The 6,238-nt window shown below is 29.8% G+C and overlaps 1 long non-coding RNA gene across 1 annotated transcript; it reads left to right on the top strand.

Annotated features, from left to right (window-relative positions):
- Positions 1–254: 254 nt before the first annotated feature.
- Positions 255–4,856, top strand: LOC139907541 (uncharacterized). Its single transcript, XR_011784224.1, has 2 exons — positions 255–4,611; positions 4,678–4,856. It is a non-coding gene; the product is annotated as an uncharacterized lncRNA (long non-coding RNA).
- Positions 4,857–6,238: the final 1,382 nt, after the last annotated feature.

Genomic DNA, 6,238 nt, shown 5'->3' with positions numbered 1-6,238 from the left:
AGAAAATTTTTAAAAAAAATCGATATTCTAATATGGACATGATTGAATTTGCAAAATTGTCTTCACAGCGACAAAATATGAAGTGGAGAAGACACGTCATGACGTCGTCTATAAAAAACATTTAATCAAAAGTTAAATAACTCGAAGTGTGTTCGTATGGTATATTTTTTTAACGATAATTTAAAATTAAAATTGTTGTATTTTGTATATTTATATTTAATAATATATTAATTATTTAATATTTGAGCTATAACTTCTTTAATCTAATGAAAGGTTGCCTTGTAATATAAATAGTAAAATAAACGTATACATAGATGGGTTGGGTATAGGCTGAGGCGTTTACTTGTATAAGGCAAGGACTACTAGAAAAACCTAAATACTGTCGCTTAATATCTTAATAGAAACAAATGACGTCATTTTTGAAGAATGCTGAGAAGAATATTCAATTTTCGGTTTAGTAAAAGTGCAATAGCTTGTTACAATATAAAGGTGGACAACTTCTTTTTGATTCACAAAACCTTTGGATGCGTGTAGGTTGGACTTAGAATTCAAATAATCAGCACTCAGCAAGAGGGAGGTGTGAATAGAGCTAGGACGGCGTGAAAAAACGTTTCATTCATGGTCATTTGGATGGATCTCTCAAATTTATGGATCCGTTTATCCATCCATATAGGAATATGAGTTCACACGCCTTCTGATACTCTCTCCAATGTCATGGTCTGTTCAAAGGATCTCGACATTCAAGGAGATATCCCCGGAACAAGTGCTTCACTTTGTGGATTTCATCTCCATTAATGGAAGGATCATTCATTCTACAGGTGCCTCTTTATATCAGGGTGTGTGATAGTCACTTCTGATCTCGTTAATCATTGTCCATGTACAGATCCTCCACGAAATCATCGTATACTTCTAAATGTAACAATAATTAAGAACTAATGACTTCCATAAAACCACAGAATAATCGACTGAGATACCCAGTGGAGATCAGAGATATTCCTAATCCTCCATCCACATCTCCTTTTTGAAATAATTGAAAGTCAACTCTGCTTCGTCTCCTACTCTAAGAAAAATATTTAATTAATAAGAATCTCATACCTGATTTTTTAATTACTACTGAGTCTCGTTTGTCATTAGCAAACAAGTGGAAAATGATTCTAGACTCTTTATTCTCGATATTTAGGTCTGCAATGCATGTTCTATTCTGCTATTATATATAAATAGTTATTTGGAACTTTTAGTGATTACGTGTTTTAACAATAATATAACTATAAGAGACCTTAACTTCTGTAGATTTATATTGAAATATCTGTTTAACATTGCCATTACCATAAGTAATGAGTCGGGAATCCGGTTCTTAACAACTAAATTATTTGTCACCTTATTTAAATATTATTCTAACGAAGAACTAGCATCTCCAAACGCAAATAAACAGATTATCAAATGTTTGCCATACTAATTATAAGTTGTTTTACTGAAAACGATAGTTACAATGTAAGAAAATAATAATATGATTGTTTTAGTATCGATTGAAAAAATAATATAAAATCAATGATATTCCTCAAAATTTACATTCCGTATTTATGAGTTCTATTTTATTTTGGGACGTCTTAATGCTATTTCGTTATTGATATTCTTGTCAGGCGAGAAGAGATTTCAAAATCCTTCCTATTATAAGTTGAAGAACTATTATTGATCTGTATTACAAACTATTCCTAGGAATACGGAAGTGGGCATGGTCATCCTTTAGAAAATTTGATTTCCCTAGTATTACTAAAATATACATATACCATATATGTATCTTTTGAAAGAATAGTCAAATTCACAGTGCAAAAGAGGCTTATTCAAGGCGTCATATTCGGGTTTTTTTAGCAGGATAATTACACTGAACTCTATATTTATTTTATTGAAGATAAATGACAAATTAAAATCTTTCTGTTAGTTAATGTTTTTCTCATGAGAATTTCATCTTAGTACATAATATCCACTTATTTTTAATATATTATTGATTTCTTCCCTATACTTAGGGTTTTTATTATAAAAATATACCTAATATTAAGACACTAATGTATACTCCCTATTTGAAGAAAATAAATTGAAAAATATTCATAAATGACTTAAATGCAGTCGTTCAAAGTTACAAGGTAATAATATTCGACCGTATTAATAGACGTAGATTGATAGAAATATGTTCTCTTTTTAGGTTTTTCCTACCTACAATGATATATTAATATTATGAAAATAAGGTGTAAGCTCCCCTTTTTATAGTCCCAGGCGCATCTAACGAATAAATGTCATTTTGATGTCAACAAAATTCTACACTAGGTATATATCGCAAAAACATATTTATAGTTCTTGATGTAGTTATTTTTTGTAATCTATCTAATTTATATATGTATATATTTTTTAACTGGTGCAGGCTCAAGGTTTTAGATCATTTCACCATGTTACATAATTATAACAGCTAATGATGTATTTACAAATGTTTCTTGTAAATCATAATTACGTCATAGTGCAAATTTTTACTTTCATATTTACTAAAAGGGCCTTCCCAAGGTATATATAAAAGAAGGTCTACTCTTCTCATCTCTTAACTGTGTTAACTTACAGCTTTTTGTCAACTATATTTGCAGCTAGTGACGTCATCGGAATTTTGAACGATATCATTTTGTGAGGCCTGGAGTAAGTCCTATTCTGGATAAGGCTGGTATCCAAGATGTAATGTCTAAGTCACAAAAAAGGGAAAATGAACACAGCACAATGTGATTTTCTTTCCATTCCTTATATAATTCCTAAGTTCCAGTGACGTCATCGTAAACGATTGATCAGCTCAATGTTCAAATAACATTGGCCTCAACTCAGCAGGATCCTGTTTTAAATAAAAATAGTTTATAAAATACTACCTTCTCTTTTATATACCTTAGGCCTTCCCATTTAATGCTGGAAAGAAATATGTTATACAAAAAATAAAATATTGCGTTTTATAAATATATTCACTTTCATACAACAAGAAATTATCAAGTCATAAGATTCAGAAGATAGTTTTTGTATCGGAGGTGAGTTGGTAAGACTTTCTAAGATGTGTGACTAAAATTTAATCATAATCAAAGAAATATATTTATCTTGATGTGTAAATTGAAAGCTTATTCTCATTGTTAATAGTATTCAATCATAATCTTGTCATTATTGTGGACAATGAAGTGTAAGAATAAAGTTTTATTTGTTGAAAAAACGTACAAGGTGTAAGATAATATTTATTTGAAATATGTTTTCCGCCTTTCGTTCAATATTTTATTATTCAAACACACAGGTGCTACAAAAATTAAGCATGGACTGCTTTAATTTCCAAGTTTCAATTTTTTAGTACATTTTCTTAGATATATTAAAAAATTAGATTCTACCATTTCTATAAACTGAATTTATGACTCTAAAATTAAAATCCCAAGCGGCATGGACAAATGAAGCTGCGTAGCATTCCTTAGCCTTTATTTTCTAGTTTTTTCCTTAAATTCCCCTCCCTTTTCAATACTCTTAAATGAGCTTACCCATTAAATTATCCTAAACGTCTTTCCCTTTTTGACTTATATTGCAATTGTTTACAGGATTAATTATTTAAATTTGAGCAATGATATACAGTTGAATTGTTTAAAATAAATTAACCTTAATAGATTTTTAAAATGACGCAATTTAATATTTGTAATGTTTTTTATTTCAGGAAAAAATAATCTGATAAAATTTACTTTGAAAAGGAAGAAAGAGTAATTTTTTTGACAATGGCTGGTGTGGACATAAACTTGGCTCTAAGCATTGTGCAAGGTATTTCATTAATCATATTTGTATCACTTTGCACATTCGTTTCATGGAATGCTTACCACAAGATACAACAGGAGGATGACAAGGACTGGATGTACCGATATCACATATTTTTCTTCGTTCTTCTCATCATTTCAGCCATTTGGAAATATTTTAGTTCCTTTAATTTCTTATCTGTTTTGGGAGTGTTTGAATACAACACTCCAATGATTATCATTTACTTAATAACAAATTATCTTCTCCAAATGCGAACTGGATGCATAATTGCTTTAGCCCTTGACAAAATATTCAGTAAAACTCCAAATCTATATTATATGACACCAAAATGGCGCAAGATATTTTTCTACTTCTTTTCAATTCTATTCCCTTTGTGTTCTCTCATCATTGGAGCGCATGGTATCCCATATCTGACAACTGGAATTTATTTTATTCACTCCTTTATTGAGATTGGACTATTTATCTTCATACATTTAAAATCTGTTGTTTTATCCCTTTTTGACAAGACAATTTTTATATATATACTCGTTGATGTCGTACACTATCTTACTTTTGCTATTTTCAGCCTTATATTTTATGGGTCTGAAGCATATTACATAACCAATTTTTTAGAAGCATTTGTACAACATGGTTTTCCTATAGCTTATGTTATTTTTATTTATCTAAAAGTGGGTCAAAAGAAATCTGCAAATGAATTGGAGATCTTAGTGTGAAAAAGGAACAACAATAAACAACTAATAATATTTACTATTTTTTAACAATTGTTCATCATAACGAATCACAATTCAACAAAAATATATACTTGTATGATTGTTTAATTAAGAGTATAAAGAATCAAGCCCATTTACTTAATTTTTCTATGTATAATAGCATGGACCACCAAGAAACGTTTGATCAAGCAACAAGTGCAGATGTTTATTCCAGAATGTAGTTGCAAGTCGAGACTTTACTTGTAACAATAACATTTTTTTCTTATCTTCAAGGATTCAATTTTATGCATATCTGTATTCGAGCATCTTTATTAATAAAAAATAAAGAGTGATACTTAAGGTTTTTATTTTCTATAGTCAATTGTTTTTGATCAATGTCATACTTGTTAATTTTTTTGAATTATGTTATTGTAATATAATATGTTTGTTTTTTTTTTAATAAAAATATTTTGATTGAAAATATTTCTATAATAAAGAGTTGTAGCTAAGAATAAATATTTAACCATGAACTTAGATAAAAAATGTATCAAACGGAAATTCGTTCGTGAAGAGAAAATGGAATTATTTAGATGCATCAGGGGTCTACATTAACACTTGTTAGACACCCCTGGACAGTCAAATTATTGTGTCTGACAGACTACCGCTGATCATTGAGACTGAATACTTTAAAATGGTAAAAAATAACTGATGGTTCAAAAGAGACCATTTGTTAATTTTCCATTTTATCTGGATAAAAAAAGTGGAAAAGTTTTTGGAGGAAAAGATCTCAAAATTTAGAGACGTAGTCCACTTTGGACTGTGAATTCACCCCTCCAATAGATCACAAGCCAATTTATGGGAACCATAGGAATTGATTTATAGGTTTTTTCAAAGAATTTTTAAGGGTATTTTTTTAATATATAAAACAATCAAGATTCGAGAATAAAGTCTTCCTTCTTTATTAGGTTGTCTCTTAGTAGTAAATAAACTCAGATTAAAGTGAACGAAAATTTATAATTAAATTGTTTATTTTGTCTAATAATCTTAACGATTTGAACAACTTCGAATTATTTTTATCATAGACCCTTAATGCAGATTTAGTAAAAAAACATGGTAATGACAAGAGTGATATCAATAAATGCAAGATCTGGAAAAGAGACGAAAGCCAGACATGTATTGATGAAAACAATTTTTGGGTTTGGTTTGAAGCCTGACATAATTTATTTTCTGGATATTTGATCAAGAGTCTTGTCTACTTACAACTGCTCATGCCCTTACTGTCTACCGGGTAATTATAACTGTTATTACATCGGTTCAAGTCCCTCTAGAGGGGTTATGCCTTTTGTATCCGACACGTTGTTAACTTTATTGTATCACGCAACCTTTCATCCAGAAAGAAATATAAAAAGGGCCCGAAATCATCTAGTAGTTAGCCAAGTAAGTCAATCTACCAACTGTCATTTATTCCTTAAATACTTCCAGACCATCACCGTCATATTATTTCTCTTGTATACTTCCTTTATTTATCAAAAGAATAAATTATGAAATGTCCATGAATATCAAGGAGAAAGGGGAATCGACAGCTGACAACAAAATATATACGGTACTTTGGTGTTCGCGGGGTAATGCCGTGCCAAGTCCTTAGGAATTTCGAAATTTTGTAAAAGAATATTCCTGGAAAAGTGACTGGCACAAAATAAAAGTATCTATTAGGACTCTTGAACTTTATGTCATCAACGTGT

The sequence above is a fragment of the Lepeophtheirus salmonis genome, unplaced genomic scaffold (assembly GCF_016086655.4).
Source record: "Lepeophtheirus salmonis unplaced genomic scaffold, UVic_Lsal_1.4 unplaced_contig_658_pilon, whole genome shotgun sequence".
NCBI classification, from domain to species: Eukaryota; Metazoa; Arthropoda; class Copepoda; order Siphonostomatoida; family Caligidae; genus Lepeophtheirus; species Lepeophtheirus salmonis.
This window is presented reverse-complemented; position numbering and strand designations above follow the sequence as displayed.